Source organism: Haliaeetus albicilla, chromosome 3 (assembly GCF_947461875.1).
Source record: "Haliaeetus albicilla chromosome 3, bHalAlb1.1, whole genome shotgun sequence".
Classification (NCBI taxonomy): Eukaryota; Metazoa; Chordata; class Aves; order Accipitriformes; family Accipitridae; genus Haliaeetus; species Haliaeetus albicilla.
The window spans coordinates 14,999,906-15,017,894 of NC_091485.1; the positions used below are offsets into that span (position 1 = coordinate 14,999,906).

Genomic DNA, 17,989 nt, shown 5'->3' on the forward strand with positions numbered 1-17,989 from the left:
CCACCCTCTAAGATTTGAGCAGCTGAGGAAAGTACTGTCAGCTTCTCTAGAGGCTGACATAATTTAATAGGTATTACACAGATTACAATTTAAAACAAACAAACAAAAAAACCAACTACATTAAGTCATGTAATTTCTCCTACCTTTTTTTTTCCCCTCCTTTTAGAAAGCTTAAAGGGAAAACAGTCCATGGCCACTAATGTTCTAGCAACATACAGAGTAACCCTAATCACTATTAGCAACGTTTAGCAGAGAATAAGCAAAGTACACCTTTGGTAATAAGCAGAAAAGTGGCATAAAATAATAACGAGAACTTGACACAAAGGGATTTTTCTTCACCACCATTAGTGCAATTAACTGTATGCAAAACCTGAAACAGAACCATTGAAGAAGTCTGAATACCGTGACTGCTCGCCTCCAGCCTGCTGTTGAAAAAGGATGTCCCTTAACATCTGGATTTCCCTGACTTTTTTTTTTTTTTCCTTTAACAGTACTTAATCCATGGCTGCTTGCAGTAAGTCCTGTTCTTCTTTCCCATATTTGGTTGCAGGACAGAATATTTCTATCTGATTGGTAGTATTCCTCTGGGGAGTAACTGAAGAGTGTTAAATGGCATCTGTGTATTACAGTTCTTCTGTGTATAGTCTTGTAACTACAATAATCTCACCACTACAATAGCCAAAACCAGTTACTAACGCTCACAGTCCTCACCCAAGGTTACATCTCCCCTACACAAGAAGGGCCGACTGGGATGCATGTCTGCTTCCGAGCTACCACAGACACACTAACCTGGTATATTAAACTGAAATCAGCACCAGTTGATATCAGCTGCTATCAGCTCAAGAACACACACAGCATCGCGATACCAGTGTTGCTGTTGGAGTAGGACGCTCTGCGGGAGCTGGATGGACGACAGCCAGAACAGTAACCACTGCAGCCACTCCTGCTACATCCCTACCCAACCAGGAATCAACACCCAAACAGGGAACAAAGCAGACCGTACTTTTTATACATTTACTAAAAGACTGGCACAAGTACCACCTTTCGTCACTTTCTTTTAAGCAGGCATCTGATAACAAAGTATACTGCTAACAAAAATTTTCAAGCATGCTGAAAAACTGCAGAGAAAAAGAAAGCCACAACTTGGTTCCAAGACCCTGATGAACTAACAGTGAGAGGAAAACAAGCAAACAAAAATAACCCAGCAGATCAATACATGCCAAGCCACTAAAAAAGTGAAACATTTTTGCTGAATCAAATGAGAGAAGTCGCTAAAGAAACCTGATGTGTCTGGTCCATATGCACATGTTTCACTGCAGGACATCATATCCATCGAGTGCAAATACAGCTTTGTTTTGCTTTTTCACACAGCTGTGCAGAAGCAGACAACGAATGAGAATAATGCTCAGGCAGGCTCAGTTTTCATTTCTTGGTGTTTTACAAGACTGCAGCAGCCAGCCTTGCAGCAGGCTGTCTGTCAGCAAAAATTAAGGTTACCTTCATAAGCAAAGGTTAGATTTCCTGGGAGATGCTGTACAAGAACTCCTTTCCGAGTAAGGATCCATCCCACTTCTCCACCATGGCAGAAGATGGATACACCAAAACGTTTCTCCTCTGTTGTAAGGTATGGTGGTACCCTCAGCATGATAACAAGTAGGATTTTATGCTTATCTATGATTCTTACGCAATCCTCTTTAATACAGTTACGTTAGGAGTCTGTAGTCTTACAACTTTTCAATGCTTCTACAAACCACCTTCTCATTTAGCAATAAGGACCAACATCATGTTCTGTAAAAAGGAATAATTTTTAAAACAATTTTGCTCTAAGATTTTTTGTAAAGTTACCTGTAGAAACCAGTATACAATTTATAATAATAAACTGCCTTTTGCAAGGAACAGATTCTATGCCTACTTATTTGAGAACAACGAAAGTGTCTGAAATTAATATAATGAAAATGAAAGGAAGAATGGGAAAGACATTCAGTAAAAACAAAAAATGCATTTCTGTGCTTCTTTTTATGAAGAAGTATACACAAATGACTAAATCCTGGAACACGTGTTGAAAAGAACATAACCTATCTAATTGTATGGATGCAGGCACTAAAACCCAATTCTAAATACAGCTTGTTTCTGAATCTCAATGCATTTCAAAACCTAACTTTAGAAATGCTGTCCATCTGTTTAAAGCATATGCCAGAAAGAAATAATAAACCAGACCATTCTCTCAAAGTGATTTTTGTGGTCAGCAATAATCTGACCATTCTTTTAATACTAGTGAATAAATAACATAATTGTGAGAAACAGTTTTCCAGCCCTTCCCAAAAAAGGAAAGAAAACACTTAGCAGACATGCAACAGCTGAATATTACCACTTCATATTGACTTGTATTGATGTTGGTTTCGCTTTCCAAGTTTATGTCGGGCTACTTCAGGCTAGTATTTCTACAGCAAGCAGAGAAACACTGTCACTGTGTGCAACTTCCAAAACATGAACTAAGCCAGCTGAAAAGGGTCTGCTGCCGACATATTTTTATGAGGAGACATAAAACAGGTACCATGAATATCTTTCCTACCGTGCTATCAGAGCAGACATTCAGCTTCTCAGGCCAAACCTCTGCCACCGATCAACCCCTCAGTACACGAGGCATGTGCCAAACAGACAATACAGAAATACACCACTCGGTTAACACGTGTACGTGCTTGTCTGCATCCAGGAAAATAATGCTAGAAAAGAAAGGACGACTCTGTGAGGGTGTCGTGGTTTAACCCCAGCCACCAGCTCAGCCCCACACAGCCGCTCACTCACTCCCCACTGGGTGGGATGGGGAAGAGAATTGGAAGGGTAAAAGTGAGAAAAACTGTGGGTTGAGATGAAGACAGTTTAATAGGTAAAGCAAAAGCCACACATGCAAGCAAAGCAAAACAAGGAATCCATTCACCACCTCTAACGGGCAGGCAGGTGTTCAGCCATCTCCAGGACAGCAGGGCTCCATCACACCTAACGGGGACTTGGGAAGAAAAACACCACCACTCTGAACGTCCCCCCTTCCTTCTTCTTCCCCCAGCTTTAGACGCTGAGCGTGACATCATACAGTCTGGGATATCCCTTGGGTCAGTGGGGGTCAGCTGTCCCGGCTGTGTCCCCTCCCAGCTCCTTGTGCCCCCCCAGCCTCCTCGCTGGTGGGGTGGGCTGAGAAGCAGAACAGCCCTTGGCTCTGGGTAAGCCCTGCTCAGCAACAGCGAACACATCCGTGTGTTATCAGCACTGTTCTCAGCACAAATCCAAAACACAGCCCCATACCAGCTACTAGGAAGAAAATTAACTCTACCCCAGCCAAAACCAGCACAGACGGGAAGGAGGAAAATACAGAAAAATTAACAGAAAGAGAAGCCTCATACCATACTTCTGCTGAAAATTATAGAAGTTTACACAGAATCATCACATACTTCACTATACTACTTGCTGATACAAAACCTTTTTTTTTAATGTTGCCATTCTCCCTAAATTACAAGCTGTTCATTTGTTATAATCATTTTCGCTTCTGCCTGTCCAATTCATCTGATGTGAAAATGAAAAGAGAGGAAGTAGCATTTACACACTGTAGCACCAAGCAAGTATGACTGATAATGATAAATATGATTTCCTTAAGGTGCTAGACAGGATACTCTCTTCTTGAGGAGCAGAAATGAAAAACCTAAGCATCACATTCATGGGGGGGGGGGGTGCTGGGAAGGGAAATCAAGGCTAAACCTAGCTTTTATTTTAAACACCTCACTAGCCACACTATCTAGCCAACAGCTGGTTTCATAGCACGTATTTGTAAAACTGGTATCTTGACCAGCAAGTTGTAAACCACTCACCTTCCATTTATGCTTATCTGACAAACAACCAGAAACATATGTAATTGGCCTTTGTTCCTACAAATAATGGTGACCTAGCAGCAAAGATATGCAAAACCAGAAAAAAATTCTGCAAAAATTATTTCAAGGTGGTATAATTACTTTCAAAACAGCCAGATGGAAAAAAAAAAAAATCTTTGTAAAAATACCCCAAGAACTTATTAATTAAGCACATGCTTTTCTTCAAGCAATAATCCAAATTTAGTTATCTATTCCATTAGTAACAAAAGAAATATAGTTAAACTAAAAGAGAAGTTTGACACAGATTTGTCTAACACATACATGAGCTGAAACAAAAGCAGCTGCAACAAGTTTTTAAGAGAATTCTACTTGTCCACCATATAAAGCACAGTAATGTTCTACAATTAGAGGACCTGTGCTTGAAGTAAAATTAATTTTCCTATTTTTCAGCTTCTCTAGAAGGCCTGAACGAATGGCAATATACCACAGTCTTACACTGCTCTTGTACCTACCCTTCTGCCTTGGATCTCATGATTGATGAGGGCTTCACCTGTGGCTTCAAATTAATCTCAGCTGGGTTAGTTTCTGACTGTGGCTGAATTACTCTTTAAATTCATATGACCAGGGAGGATGTCCGAGTTCCTTGCAGCTATCACCCCACCACTTCTACCATGCCATTTTCAATAACAATAAAAGCTTTCTTTCATTAGAAGATAACACTCTATCCTCTCAATTTAAGTTAAGATGCAGCAATCCTTTATAATGCAGTTAACCCTCTACATAAATGGAAGGATTAAGCAGACCCATTTATGGTCTGAGGGGAAAGAGAGCACAGTGCCTTGATTAAAGAGAAATAAAAGCTGAAAAGTCTTTCCCACAGCATCTGTACAGTGTTTGCACATGGACAGAAATCTCCAAGCATGTCAAGGCAGAAGAAGCAGTTAATAAGGACATTTCTCAGAATCACGGAGAAGAAGGGACTGACCTCTGGTTTGGAACTTTCTTCACTAAATTGTCAGAGAGAAATACAATATGTATTTGCTATACAGACACCACAAAGATCCCACCATTCTTCTCCAGACAATACAAAAAGGTTTAATGTCAGTACTGCACAATACTTGCCTCATATCAAGGCATTCAGTACCCATACAACTCAAAGATTTAATAAGTTTCAAATCTGCAGAGTCTCCTGCTTCCACAGCTTTGCTTTTTTATGCACATTAAATCAGTTGGTACATTTAATTTCTCATAGTGGAAAATTCTGACAGCATACAAACACCAACAACTAATATTATCCTTATTCCCTGGGTATGCAACATGAAAGAAATTTCATTTTTGTGAAATTCAAATAGATTTCATTCATTCGTTTTTTTATTAGACAGTGACACTTTTCAAAAGTAATAACCAATTCTTTTGCTACAAATGCACAGCATTAACACGAACATAACATATATATGACAGTATATGCACCCATTCCGTATATAGAAATAGACATTCAGTGAAATATTAAGTACCTTGGATGAAAAGGCATTACCTGCAATTAAATAATAATTACTTTTAGTCAATCAAGGATGTTCCAATCCTTGAAATAATAACAACTAAATAAAATACTTTAATACAGTATTTCATATAAAGTACAGGCTACTGCTCAAGAAATTGAGCTCCCTAGTCACTTCTAAAGAGTTCAGAGTTAAACTCACCTTCAAAGACTACAGTGTGTTTTAGCATTACTTCCTACAGAAAAAAAACTCAACCAAGCAAGGCTCCTTCTGTCTGTATGCCCTGCAGCCCCTTCAGGGCTGCCCAACAAATTTTTTTTATCAAATAAGCAGACAGGTAGTGTCTCAACTGAGGGAGCAGCCATAGCAAAAATTCCTATCTTCTTATATATAAAAAAACCCAAGGCATGGACATTTCTAAATACAGGAGAAGCTTTCTCTGGAGCTCAAAAGTATCTCCAAAACCAAGGAGGAAAGTGGCATAAAACAACTCCATTCCTCACAGAGACACGTTTCACGAACTGTTTCACTGTAACAGAAAAAACGTTTACCTCCAACCATCAAGATGCTACCTATGTTCATTAGAAGCAAAAGTGGTTTGTAACTGTGGCTTGGTTTTAATTTCTGATTAGCAGTTAAAAAGAGAAAGGCTTAGGTGATAATTTTTATATCGCTGTGGTAAGAAATCACTAGCAAAAAATATTAAAAACTAAAAACATTTTCTATATATCATATGAATTCAAAATTTGAGAGTCTTTAGTCCCAAAGTGATCCGTAAGTTCCACTAGCAATTTTACTTCCTTGAAAATTTAAAATACAATCATTATAATAATCATAGACAACTTCTACCAGTAAGTAAAATCCTTTCTGTTTTCCCTCTTGAACAACAGCATACTGAGAAAAATAATTTTCTATCCTCTATCTGAACTGTTTATACAAGAAACCTAGTAGACACTTTCATTAAGGTTCAAAGTTCAAGAACTCAAAAGTTGAGAAAAGCCAGAAGAGCTGCTGAGCAATTCTCTTTCTTGCCTCACATACAGGACAAAAATGTTTACATTAATTCTACTCTCCACCACCCTTTAAAACGTACAGTCCTATCATTTACTTATAGTATAATAATTAAACTCCAAATTCCAGAGCTCACAGACAGAATTATTGGCTTCATTAGGGAAATTTTTGCTGTCTCTGTATCTGATGCTTAAATGTTAATGCACAGGCATTCAATGCTCTTTTCAACACTTCGTGAGCCAGAACACCAAGAGCTCAATTTCCACTATTTTAGATGGATTCATAAGCTGAATAATATGCACCATCAGGCCAAATTAATGTAATTTAATTCTGAAACCTGAATTCTGATTTTTCACAACATGCAGTGATGGGGGGGGGGCGGGGGTGACCTGTTGGGGTCTTGAGTAAATACCTACCTACTCAAATCTGAAATCTCCCCATATCTCCATCTAGGTATAAGATGGCAACAGAACCAAACAAGTGTGACTCCAGTAGCTGACTGCAACAGCAAGCTGTCACCCACTAAAGGAGATCAGTTAAAGCTTGTGGTCCCTTTCAGAGGTTTGATGACAATGAAGGAATAAGCCAAACACAAGACCTTGGGTTTCATCATCCTGTGGAGACATACCCAACCTTTCAGGATACCTTCTACCACTGTCCTATATTTAGTCATGATTCAACTTCCTGACCTTCTTTAAAACTTTACAATTCAGCAGGTATTCTACAAGTCTTTTCAGACCAACTGTTTCATTTATCAAAGCGGTAATCGAATGAATCACCCATCTTACAGTACAAAGAAGTATCAGGTAGCTGGATGACAAGCAGACGCTCCATCAGTGGTACACATCTAAAGGAGTTAAACAGATGCAAGGAAAAAAAAAAAAAAACAAAGAGCAAGATATCAAAGGTATGGAGGAGGGTAATAATAATAATAATTTAACAAAACCAACAAAACCAATCCCCCCCCCCCAAGAAAACCCCAAACACCCTTCAAGGTTAGTACTAAACCATTAACGAAAGTGCAACCTGCAAAGAAAGTAAATTCAGACTAACAAATAGGCCAACAATATTTCTGCCCAGAGTTTAAGCTTTATATGACACAAACCCTGAGTCTGCTAAACTGGTGTCTCCAGTGAGACACGGAGTATTCTCACAACCCCTACCACATTCTGCTTGCAACACAACAGATCCGAGGCTGATGGCCTGCTTTCCAAAAATACAATTCAGAGCAAAGTACATTTTGACAAACTGCAAAGGTCAGAACTACAACCAGTCTTACCTAAAATAAAGACAAAACATCTGGGTTTTGTCCAAGTTAAGATTTTTTATTTTTTTTAGTACCCAAGCATAAGCAACTCCTCTAAAAATCAACAGGAGTTGCAAGTACTTAGGGCATACTAGAAGTTAGGTTCCTTAAGACTCCTCGGACATGAGGACCTTATACTTAAAAAGTTGTTCATCACAACCCTTCTCCCCTTCACATACATAGAGCTGCTTAATCTAGGAAGCACCAGAATTTCAGAGGCTTGGGGTTTTTTTAATTGAAAACTCCTCAGCAGCCCTTAGCCTTATTTTTTGCATATAAAAGCAGAAGTACTTAGTGTTAGCAGAACAGTATCAATGCCTACCTCACGGCTACGCCTTCACCTACCTCCTTAGGCATGTTCTAAAACTGTCCATCATCACCTCAGAATCATGTTGCATAAAATACGGTGGCAACCACCTCTTTTTATAGACATCATGAGAAGTGGAAGAATGATTGTGGTATCCCTCTGGACCACGTAAGGAGCTTGCACCAATGGAAATCAAACTACAAATTCTAGCAACTTGGACAGTGGTCCTAGCCATCGTGGAAGGGCAATTCTCACTTATTCTTGATTAAGATACTGTACTGTGCAGCAACAGTTTCAGATGCAGGATTATTTGGGCCAGAAAGTCAGTCCCAGGTGTTCCCTCTCCAAGGCAGTTGCTTACTCCACTGGGATGAGAAAACATACCACATCTAGCACTTTCTTTTTCAGCTCTGTTTATTTTCTGTACAACAGCTTTAAAAGAAGGAATAGAAAACTTTCCACACTACAGAGCAGCCAAAAGGCTGGTGTTCAGGGTAGTCCTCATACATAAAGGATAGAAGTGGAGAATTAACTTGGCTATCTTACATTCTGAATGAGGGCTCTAGCTACAGAGCTGTTACATCCTGCATTTTACATCACTGGGAAATGCAGCCTGTGAAAATGCAGTCTGTGAAACCTGTACATGCAAATGACAAGGGAATTTTTAGCTATATGCTTTTATATTTAATTTCATATTTCATTGCAGATAAATTTTGCCCATCACGTGGATGCTAGACCCAATGTCCACCTATTACATGGTCCCCAATAAGTAACAGAGACAACATTATACTTCACTCACACACACTTGGGAATCCATTTTAAAGGCAAAAGAGCATTTAATACATCAAGTGTAAGGAACCCACTCTTACACAGTTGTATTTGTATCTCATTTCTATTCTGAAACACCTATGCTATTTAACAAGATGCAATTCAACTGAGATTAATGTTGGTTTGGTCTAGCATTTAATAGAAGGGAAAACTTAATCTAAGGCAAAAAGTTTGCATAAATAATGTTATTGGAAAAATGTTATTAATAACTTCTTTCCAAGTGAATATACTTCTCTCTCTTTGTCACTGTTAGAAGGCAGGCTTTATCCATACATAACAGTTACCAAATACATTCGTAACTCCATCTTCATTGTGCCTTTAAACACCTGTAGTTTAAACCTCAAAAAACCACCTCACCCAGAAAAATAAACGTGTTCCACACTGCTTAAGTACCTTACACAATCTTGGATATATGCAAATCATAACATTAGCAGTAAATATTCTGAAGTAATAAACACTGAAAGAGTCTTTCAAACAGCGGCAGTCAAAAGTTAGTACAACACAGAAGCAACTTAATCCGCAAAGTCAAAAAAAATAATTTTAATCCAATTTTCTGAAAAACTAATTGTACATGGAAAGTGAGTCATTAGGGTGGATTTGTTTGGTATATTCTGAAGTGAGAAAAAAAAATCACTTCTGAGGGATACAAGACAGAATTTAAACTGCCTTTCAGCAATTAATCTGAAAATAAATCCAAATATTCCTTTTGTTTGAAAAGTCTATCCCCCACTATTCATACTTAAATTAAGTGCTTATCATAAAACTACCAGCTTTGATAATATCTGGCAAATACACAAGTTCCCTATTGCCTGCATCTTCATTTTTAAGTGCTCCAATCATTATTTTAAGCTCCTCTAAATACAATCAAATTTGGAGGGGCTGGGGAGCCGCGTGCAAGTTCAAGTCTCACTCACTCTTCAAAAATTCTAAGCACTGAAAGATCGATTATTTTAACAGAGCTACTCACATGTTCACCTTGATGAACTGATACCTAAGTAAAACAATAATACAATATTCAAAGCTTCACTACTGATTCTGAAGTCAGTTTCAGAATCTTCAGAATCAGAAAATCTGTTTCGTACAAGACAGCTAAAGAAAGGTTACATACTATCAGGTTTTTTAGCAGCACAGCATGCAAAACCAAGATTGAAGAAGGCTTGTAATTCTGTTCTGTTTTCCACTATTATGACTCCAAATTATTTTTACTGCAATCCTTTTTTCAATATTTTCTATTTCCAGTATCTCCAGCATTTTATTTCCTCCCTTAGACTCTACGTGATTCATAAGCTAGCTTGTCAACTGCTAAACAAAGTTAAGACATTTATAAAGCCTTCTAAGAGGATAAATCCTTAAGAACGAGACATTTGAAAACGATCTTTCTAAACTGTCGTGACTCTTAAGTGAATATTCCTCACTTAAATAAAGTTGGTACCTGTATCAAACCACACACAGGAAGATTAGGTTAGGATCACTGTCAACCTCAAATCCAACCAATTTTATACATGAAACGTCAAACAGTATTGGCTACTGAAGATCAGTCTTTCATGGTCAGCAAAACAGATCCAACCAGTGAAACAGAAAGCAGGGTTTATTTTACAGACAAGCCAGCACAACACAACAAACCAGAAGGGTGGGAAGAGGACTTCCTTCTTTCTGTTTCAAGACTGGGGATCTTCAGTCAGGTGGGTGTCCAAGGGGAAATCTTCTTCCTCATAGAGTACCTCTTGTAATTGAGTGGCCGCCCCTGGAACACACTCCAGCAGCAGAACCTGGATCAGTCAAGGAGAAGTCACACCCGGCTGTGTGCCCGCTGGCCCCCCGTGCATTCAGTCTTACAACCCACCGGAGAGAGTAATCCAAGCTCTGCGTTTGGGAAAGTGAGAATGTAAAACACAGCTTATTTAAAATATTTCCCTTCCCATTTTCCTGGCAGGAGGCCCAATAAGAACAAAGAGTAAATTAATTACCTTCTTTATGCTTTAGAGCCTATCCATATATGGGAAACAGGAGACACGGCTGTGCTCAAGTACTGTCAAATACACAGGGTAAACGCACCTGTACAGAAAGTATTATCTCCACCTAATCTCACAGAATTACTTCAACATTTTGTTTCCCTTAAAACAGATGGTGAAACATTAAATAGGTTTTCTAAACTGACGGTCCTTTTAAGTCCAAGGGGTGCTTTTAAGAAGGCATGTACATGAACACTATACAGCTAGCAGACTGACCAGAATGGGAACAGAATTGTGACTGCATGGGCAAAGCTGCTTAGCCATCTTTTTTATGAAGTCCTGATTTGTCAGACTAAAACCTTTTTACAGGACTATACCAGTTCTGACAAAGCTTACTCTACATGCAAATTTTCTAATTTTGGGTCAAAACGAGAGAGACTCTTAATTATTCATGATTAAGATCAGGAAGGTTTTTTCCTCCTACACCTACACTCTATAATCACCTGCAGACAGAAACATCTCACTACCCCAACCAGCAAATTTGATGGAGAATATTTTAGTTAAAGTTTTAGACAGACACTGTTTTGTCCTGATGCACACTGGAAGACTTTTGGGGTTGGGTGGGGTTTTTTGGTGATGGTAGGTTTTTTTTTTAAATCATCGTTTCACAGAAGCAGAAAATAATTTTCCACACAGCCCTAAACAATCCGATTTTGCTCATATTCAATCCCAACACAGCAAAGATTAATTAACTGTGAGCAGACATTTAAATCAATGGGACTGCTCATTGTACATTATGTTTAGCTTGCACATGAAGAATTGGGGCCTTACACTCAGCAACTTCACATCGGTGTATAAATTCTCGCATGCAGGATCAAAGATAAAATTTTCACTGTCTATATGAAGTAATATGCTCTATGAGATCTACACAAACTCAAAGCCCTTAAGATAGCTATCTCCAGAGCAAGGTCAAATTTCTGCAGAGCCAGGAGTATAGAAGCCTGGCTGCAAAAGCTAGCTAAGCTTGAAAGTTAAAGCATGAAAAAAATAAGTCACATATATGCACACAGACTGGTTTTTCTCCTGTTCTCTCTGACATACATTTTAACTTACACACTATAAATAAAATGAAAAAATGTATTAGCTCAACTTAAAAGAAAATGAGAATAGATACATACTTTTCAATGCTGGTACACAGAATTTCTGTTCCTGTTTTCCATGACAAACAACATTTAAAACACTGCAGATTCCAAAAACCACTTCTTTTTGTAATTCACAGGACATCTGAGTCAGTACTGATGTAACAACTTCCCTTCACTGTCATATTTTGACCATCACTGGATTAGACTGCAAATAAGACTAGCGCATTCATTAGAATTGACTCTCTTTTATCCCTTCAGTAAGGGACTGAGAAATATTTGCATTTACATGTAAGTATTTTCCCAAGTAACTAGATTTTTTGCACAACAACATGCGAAAGGCCTATGGCTAATCCTTTATTACTTTTCAACATTACTTACTACTAACCAACAGCCCTCTTCCTTTCAAAAGCCGAGAAGAAAAGGGAAGAAAAAAAAAAAAGCCACCAGGTACCTACCTTACACAGACCCAGACTTAAGATCTTACACATAACCTAGTGACTCGTACCTCTGAATGCACAAACCAACTATTCTGGAGTGAAGTCTCCTCCGGCTGACCAAAATTCCAGCCTGGAAAACTTCCCCAGCGCAGGTTTCACCCAAACCAGTATGCCTGCACAAACAGCTTCTGTTCAGCGAATCCATCAAGAATTCCTCACTCGCCCAGTTCCCACCAGCTCCTGAATGAAGAGAGTCGACCTGAAAAGTTGCCTACCCTGTTTTTGGAGTACAGCTACCACAAATCTCATCCTAGAAGGCACACCTTCTGTAATCAAAAACCTTTGCCCTGATGTCACTCATCTGTATTTCTCTATTTTATTAAATCTCTGTCCTGGTTTCAGCTGGGATGTAGTTAACTGTCTTCCTAGTAGCTGGTACAGTGCTATGTTTTGAGTTCAGTATGTGAAGAATGTTGATAACACTGATGTTTTCAGTTGTTGCTCAGTAGTGTTTAGACTACAGTCAAGGATTTTTCGGCTTCTCATGCCCAGCCAGGGCACCTGACCCAAACTGGCCAACAGTGTATTCCATACCATGTGACGTCCCATCTAGTTTAGGAACTGGGAAGGGGGGGGCAGGGTTTTTTTCGCCGCTCGGGGACTGGCTGGGTGTCGGTCGGCGGGTGGTGAGCAATTGCCCTGCGCATCATTTGTACATTTCAATCCTTTTATTACTACTGTTGTCATTTTATTAGTGTTATCATTATCATTATTAGTCTCTTCTTTTCTGTTCTATTAAACCATTCTTATCTCAACCCAGGAGTTTTACTTCTTTTCCTGATTTTCTCCCCCATCCCACTGGATGGGGGGGAGTGAGTGAGCGGCTGCGTGGTGCTTAGTTGCTGGCTGGGGTTAAACCACGACAATCTCCTAATCTGATACTTGATTACCAACCAAAAGGGACTCCAACGGTATTAAAACCTATTATTGATGCCAAAAACACAATCAACGTTATAGCTTGCAACTGCCGAGTCTTGTAGCAGCACTTACTGAGGCAAAGTCAGGGGAGATAGGATTCCCTAAATCAGAAGAAACAAAAGAGAAAGCAAGCTTGACCACAGTATCACAGACATCTTGGGATCAAACAAACATGCTTCAGAAACGTTTGGAGTAGCCTCCTAATTTGTTCTCAACCTCTTTGAGGAATGCAGACTGCTTTAGAGAAGGAAAAACAATCACCTACTCAAGACTCCTACAAACTGCTGTTTTAGCACATTTACCAGAGAACGTCAAGATTAATTAAGAATAAAACTACTCAAGAAAAACAGAGATCACACATTGTAAAACCAAGCCTGACTGGAACCTCATTTCCAACAATTTTGTCATTAAAAGTAGCGCTCTATGTATTAAGTAACATGAAATATACTTGAGGAACAATACCTAAGGTATTAAGTCTGCAATCTCAAATCCTAAAATTAATCAATTTATCTGTTACCTGCATTCACCATATTAACTTGAGACCATCAAAATCTTACACAAGTCCTCTTGCAGATCAGTGTCATATACCATCCAAGTTAAAAAACACAAATACAGTTGCTGATTACACAGCTGCACTGGGAAACAAAGAACAATACCACATATCCATACAATTTACCTAACAATACACATAGGTTAATTTTCATTGTTTAAATTTCTTAACTAGAGACCCGTTAAACCCTGAAAAAAACACTAACATCTACTATTTATACCTTCACTGCCAGAGAAAATGGCTCTCAACCAAAATTGTTTTACAGCAGTTTACAGCAAAATTATTTGGAGTCTCTAACAAAAACCCCACATACTTGGCAAACCTGAGATTTTTTTTAAAACTGCCAACCTATTGCGCTTGGCAAATTACAAAAAAAAAGAAAGTTTCACAAAAGACAGGAAGCCTCTGGTGCTCTGTATGCCCTATATATACACAATAGGAAGCAATGTCTGGAGAGCAGCACCTGGACAGAAATGCCTATATACAGCATCCTTAGGTTGGGATTACCTGCAAGCAAGGAGATTTTTTTTCATAGTCCTTCAATGGAGTTTTAAAGTCAGAGGCAGAACAAGTCAGCCAATTTATCTGCACCCATGCTAAACAAATAAAGACTTACATGTAACTTGCATAGTTTTCTTGGTGATGTGGCAACCAAGGAACAATTTTTAGGTAACATGTGGCTTACATCCTTGTCATAAATGAAGCCAACTGAGCTCCTCAGAGTCCAAAGTGTTACGTGAACGGTTAAGGACACAGAAAGGGACAATAGTTTCTAGAGTATTTTATCTTAATATTTTCCAGAAGAAAATTTCATGACAGATAGTAGATAAATATCTAAAGATAGGTCCTTAAATCCACATTACAGACTCTAATGAATAGCAGTCAGATTTGCAAAACCATACACCTCAAAACTTGCTGAAATTAGTCTGGAGTTGCAGATCCTTATTGTTTGCATGCCTGTACATGACAAAAGCAGGAGTCAGAAGACCATGAAAACTGACAGAAGAAAAAATCTGGAGCAACTCTTATTTAAGTGAGCTTAAGAAATCAGAGAGCTAAATTTCTAACACTTTGATCTGAAAGTTTTAATTCTCATAATAAGCAGACTAAGTCAGATTCTGCATCATGTTGCCCTTTCATATTCATTCCGTGTGGACTCTAGCAAAGTTTATATAACCTTCTTTATGTATTTGATGTATCAGACAACACTTTACATAGAGTCAGCTTTCACTTTTCATTCAGGGCAGTAATTCAAGGGCAGCTTGTTTTGTTTTGACCACCAGGACAGGCTGAAGTAGGTGACATGTTTTTGTTTCAATAGCTTAAGATCATTCAGCTACAGTGGGGAAAAAAAACCTACTGCAAGAAACAACAAAGCTAGTTTTTAAATGTTTGTTTCAAAACTAATGTAACTATTTTCAACACAGAAATTTATCCAACTTACATAGTACAGAGTTTTTATTCAGAAATCAATTATTTCTAGAGGAAAAAGCAAAAATAACAATAAAAGAAGGAATTTACTGCGTGCCATAAATCTTTATCCTCTGCTGTATCAGAAGCATATTTGAGTGGTATGAAGCTGGTTTTTGAATATGGACAATAAATATTCCATTACAAGCACAATCTTCTTGTTTTCTAAAAAAAAAAACCAACCAAACCGTACTGCTGTATGTAACTTGCCATCTGAAATTGTCAAGGAAAATTTTCAGGAAAGTTTTTTTTTAAAGGATACTTCCTTGTCTAGTACTTCTACAAATATATTGGGAGGCACTGGGCCAGAGGCTGTAAGAACTTGGGAGCTCTGCATTAAGTATACCTATTGTCTTCTGAAGACTGATAGCTATTTCCAGAAAAATAAGTGTACACTAAAATGGAATGAAATTAGATTTTGGCACAAACATAAGGATAAGCAACATTATCAGATATTGTTATTTCTCTTCCAAAAAAAAGGAAACTCAAAGTTCTCTACTTCTTTTCAGTTTAATACTTTACACTACAAAATATACAGTTAACTTGCATAAGAAAACTCTATTCTGCTTTTCAATCCCAATCCTATCCAATTTATACTCAACACATTTTAGCATTTGCATTCCTAAATTAGATTACATTTACTTTTACACTACTTGTACCTTATTTTTGTCCTTGGAGCATCACAAATGCTTGAGCTACCCCCCTAATTTGTTGCTAACACACATTAAAGCACTATCAACAAAATGCTGAGACACACACCAGCAGAGAACAGTCTTCTTTCGATCTACTTTATGTTATCACTCACCTCCCTACAACATGTTGTACTACCCAAACACTATCAAAATAGTGCTGTGTAGGCCCAGGAGGGCAGTAAAGCAATAGCAAATAAGGCACTTGAGTAAGAGATTACTCTGGACCATGGCCTCAGTTTTGCCAGCAATAATAGTGTAGCAAATACGTAGTGAACTCAAGGCAATGCTACTAGATGAAGTCTTTAAAATGTTTATGTTCAAGTTACTGTATGGCCAGAGAAGATTTGCCAAGAAAGAGCAGAAATAATTAACTTGCTCCCTAAAAAGAACTCTTAATTAAGAGCTCACTCTCTCACTCCACCACCTCACCGTGCTACAGAGGGTTAGGAGGTGTAATCTACTTGCAGAACAATGCAGGCCAGTTATCATTTCTTCAAACCATCCCTCTCTAAGAGTAACCCAAGGTGTTTGACTGACCAACTTCACAATCTAGGCTCAAAGCAGTTAATAGCTTAGTATAAATTAATATACATCTTTTTTAGATTTCAGTATGTCAAGTTCTCAGGAAGTTTAGGAGGATTATCCATCATGACTCCTGAATCCACGCAAACACTTTGATGCTGCACATACGCAGCATGATGAAGCGACAGTCACAAAAGCTCTGGAATCACCACAGTGCTTCGTCCTCACTATTCCACAGCCTTGCAGCTTCCCAGGCAGTCAGCAAATACAGGTATCTCTATATACTGTGGCAGCTCATACTTAAGTATTAAGGCTTAATTTCATTGAATTTAACTTAAAAAAAAAAAAAAAATCTACTTAAATCTCAAAACTCAGGATATAGGGGATACACGCCTGATTAAGCATACAACAGGTCAACCTCCTTTAAGTAAAGGCTCAGTTCCAAACACAGTGCAATGCCACAAAACCAAGAACTATATAATAGGGAGCGAAGACTCCATTCACTTCATGAAAACAAGCATTTCGAAAAAGCTGAAATTTGCCTTTCATAAGTTACACATAAAACCATGAGCTATGATTACTGTCTTACTGCAGAAGACTCCAGAAATACTTACACATTCTCCACTGTTTTAAAGTCTTCCAGCCAAGCTAAGTAATTTATTTCATAACTATACTGAAGCTTCCGTATTTTCTACAATCCAAGGCTGTGTTTATTAACATGAAACAAAAATAGCGCTATTTTTTCCACCCAGAGCAGAAATGCAGATGCATTATTCCTCAAGCACTTGTGCAGACAGCAGCTCTCTAAGACAGGAGGCCTGCAGCAGGCATTTTTTAACTCCAGGTGTATTAAGAGGCTGGACATGGCGTAAACGTTCCTGGCAGGCAGGAAAGAGGGGTTGGGACCTAACAATAAAAGGGCACAAGAATTTAGTTAAGTGGAAGAGAAGCTTTCCCTGACTGAAGTATATTCTGCGACCAACCCCTTTAACAGAGTAACCTATCCACACAAAAAAAAAAAAAAAAAAACAAAACACCAAACCGTATTAAGTTGATTTTGAAAACATAAGAAACCGAAAAGAATAAAAGAGACAGAAAGAGAGAGCCAAAGCACCTCACATCGCAGAAGCATCATCCTTTGTACCTCTTAAAACCTCAGTGTTTTGCACAGGCTTTTTCTTAAGCAAACGGGTAGGCATGGGCCAGGAGCAGTTGTTTTCCGAGAGAAGCGGCACCTTTAGGGAAAGAGAACGTAAGGAGCAGCTTGAAGAACAATGAAAGCCAGTAAAGTTTGGGGTTTGGGTTTTGGGGTGGGTTTTTTTTTGTTAAAGTCAAGTTTTTAAGCGCCGCCTGTCACAGAAAGCAGCTGTTCCCTGGCTCGCCCCTTCGGGAGCCCTCGGCGCTCCCTCACCTCTCAACAACCCGACACCCGCCG

General features: G+C 38.6%; 1 protein-coding gene across 4 annotated transcripts in view; it reads right to left on the reverse strand.

The window, feature by feature from the left end:
- SOCS6 (suppressor of cytokine signaling 6) overlaps positions 1-17,989 on the reverse strand; it is a 31,169-nt gene that overhangs the window by 11,940 nt on the left and 1,240 nt on the right. For 2 of the 4 annotated variants that reach the window (XM_069778878.1, XM_069778875.1), the window contains exon 2: positions 17,669-17,789. The exons of the other annotated variants lie outside the window; for them this stretch is intronic. The gene's annotated coding sequence lies outside the window, so the exon portion shown is untranslated. The remainder of the gene's footprint in view (positions 1-17,668; positions 17,790-17,989) is intronic. 4 annotated transcript variants of the gene reach the window in all.